Raw genomic sequence first — 3,038 nt, 5'->3', positions numbered from 1 at the left:
CGGGGTGGGCGTCTGCCACGGCGCACCCTCCCGGTGGGGAGGTGATCAGAAAGGCTTGGCGATGTTTACCCTCTTGGCGTGTCGCTGAGCAGGCATCAATCATACCCAACGCCCTCACCACATTATTTTGCCCTGGCTGCCGACGGCAGCTTCAAATAGGGCGCCACGCCACGTCACTCTCCCAACATGAGAGGAGATGCTTTGTATCGCGGGTGCTGCTCCCCTTCCCTTTTCCTCCTTCTTTTCCTGCCCAGGGTAGCGGTGCGTGCTCCATAACTGTGTTTAGAGACGAGAAACAAAGAAGCCTCATCTGCTCGTCTCTCTTCTTCCCTTCTTCTCTATGGTCGTTTGGAGAGAGGGAGCGAGAGGGAGGGGGATAGAGGTCGAGAACGAGAGAGGGAGCAGAAAACAACTGAAAAACAACGCAATCGGATGAAAAAGAAAACAGATGACTGCCGCATACCACTCTTCCTTTTTTCCCTTCCCTCTTCTGCACGAGAGCCGCTCAAGCTAATTTAGGAGATGTGTTTTGTTTGGTCTCGTGCAATTTTTTCTATTTGTATATATATTTTCCTTTTCTACCTATTTTTTTGCCTCAATGTGGCTGAAGACATGGTCATTTCGACCTAACTTATTATTGCTCTTCTTCTCTTCTTTGCAACTTCAACAAGGTTTATAACGACTACCACATCTAAATCAGGTTCATGAATGTATCGAAGACAAGTCTAGAATTTTGTTATGCACAAAAGGCCAAAAAACTGCCACTTTATAAACATTATATATTGCAGATAAATTGGTATAGGCTTGAGATTTGCTTCAGAGTACAACAAAGCTAGGTGTACCCATTGTCCCGATAAGTACTACAAGCGAGAAGTATACGAAGTGTCATTTCAGACCCGATTAATAGAATATTGTTTGAAAGAATAACATTTTGTTTTGTTTTGACGCTATATTTTTTTTATGTATACCTGAATTTGTTTTTCTATAGCACCGAAGACAAAACAAAATCGCTAGCTGCTTTTGAAAAATACGCTCTTATTTTAATGCCAAGCATGCAAAGAAATACTTTTTCGACTCAAACAAAAACAAAAATTGCTTAGCCGCAAACACATAATTATCACCACCTGCCGTACCAGGTGGCATACTCGCACGTGGCCACATTCAAGGAGCCGTGGGCAGCGAGCATAGGCAAAGCCGCCCGCACTCGTGCATGCGGTGCAGTATAACTACGAAAGTGCGCGGCCTGAATCAGCCACCTGGTATACATGTATACCACTTCGTTATGGAAGGACATAATTTCGTTATCTGACGGAGATTGTTTCCATGAGTGCCCGGCGGCGCATATTCCGGTGCGGTGCACTTGCGTCTGAATCATGGAGCACATTCGTCTCCCGCGGGGCGGGTAACGGGACCCGGGGCGGGACCAGCGCCACCGCTGAGCGGAGCTGAGCGGAGCTGAGCAGCCCGCCCCATTACACCGACAATTTATACAAACTGCTTTAATGTTCACGTGTATGTTGTCGCAGAGGCCTGCGCCGCCCGGCCGCGGTATATGAAGCGAAGGCAGCGAGTGCGGTGGCCGCGGGCTGGGCGGAGCGAGGGGTTGCGGCGGAAGGAAGTAAGACAGGGTAGGGAGGGAGGGAGGCCTGGGGAGAGGCAGGGCCGCTTTGCAAGTGTTACGAACCCTGCGGCGAAATTTTAGGGCTGTGCTCGGGCTGTGCGTCGACTTCCTGCCGTTGGTCCCCATACCGCGTCACGCGGCGTGCCGCTGCTCCGCTCCCCAGGCACACCCTCCCCGCCGTACGCAATGCCAGGGCGGAGGGGTGCGCGGCGTAGAGTGGGGGCGGAGTGTCGGGACCGCTGCGGCTTTGTAAGGGGAGAGTAAATGTTTCCGGGGGAGGGGAGGAGAGGAAAAGGGGAAGACGCACCAAAGTGATACCACTGCATCCTGCCCGGGCCCAGGCTGCGGGTGGAGTCTAGAATAGTGTCCCCTCTCTTTGCTCTTTCTACCCCCGTCTCTCCGTTGTTGTTTTTTTTTTCACTGACATATATGTTTACATTCTATCCCCCTTTTTATTTCTCAACAAATAAAAACGCGGATAAAATGTGTTTAACTCATCAGAACTATACTGAAAAGTTTTGCGGCATGCATTACACAAACCAAACTGACAGGCTCTGCCCCTGTCTGCCATATGGTCCGCGTGTAATGACACTCCACCAGTTGTGAGGGAACATGCGTGAGCGGAGCACAATTACCTCGACAATTATTCCCCACACAATCCCCTCTGCCACTCTCTACTCTCCACGTCACCAGTCAGTCCCGCTGCGCTCGCGGGATCGTCATCCACGACTCATTAACTGCTGGCCTCTGGCGTTCATTTGCTCTCCAAGCCCATACAGGGAGTGCACCGAACGTGACACGTCCGTTCGTCTCTAATAACGTCAGCCAGGTCAAAGGGGACGGCGAGGGAGCGAAACACAGTGAAGCAAATTATACAAAGTACTGTATCTTGCCAAATGTATCTAAAAAGAATACGAAAAAAATGTCTTAGAAACACAGTCGCAATGTTGGTTACTTGTAAGAATAGAAACGTCATTGGGACACATACTTAATTTTTACAGAGTCGACAGTGCAACAAAGAGCGTTAATTGCAAAGGCATGAACCAGTGCCGACCATTGCTGATTACGCGACGAATAATAATCACTCCCTTGGTGTAATTAGGGATGAGGAAAAAAGTCGTTTTTCTAACTTTTTTTTTCTTCAACTAAAGAGTCTTGACAAATATGACGAATAATTTCGCAGACGTCGCCCGCGCGCTGCATGGGGCTCGTTTGCTGTGCAAAACGATGAAGCTCATGGATGCAAAAGTTTCGCCACACAAAGCCTCTCATTAATATCGGAATATGTTAAGCCTCCCCCCTCCCCCCCTCCACTCTTCTCCCCTCAGCGCGGCGCGCCCCGCAGCGCAGTGGCGGCCCGGCCGGGCTGCCCGGCCAGGGGAAAAGAGAAGGGGGAAAGGGGGGCGCTGCATTTGCA

The 3,038-nt window shown here is 50.2% G+C and overlaps 1 protein-coding gene across 1 annotated transcript in view; it reads left to right on the top strand.

The window, feature by feature from the left end:
- LOC113215394 (uncharacterized) overlaps window positions 1–3,038 on the top strand; it is a gene marked incomplete in the record, with an annotated part of 27,063 nt that overhangs the window by 19,462 nt on the left and 4,563 nt on the right.

The sequence above is a fragment of the Frankliniella occidentalis genome, unplaced genomic scaffold (assembly GCF_000697945.3).
Source record: "Frankliniella occidentalis isolate FOCC.00 unplaced genomic scaffold, Focc_3.1 Scaffold420, whole genome shotgun sequence".
Classification (NCBI taxonomy): domain Eukaryota; kingdom Metazoa; phylum Arthropoda; class Insecta; order Thysanoptera; family Thripidae; genus Frankliniella; species Frankliniella occidentalis.
The sequence above is the reverse complement of the archived record's forward strand: the minus strand, read 5'-3'. Positions and strand labels throughout refer to the sequence as shown.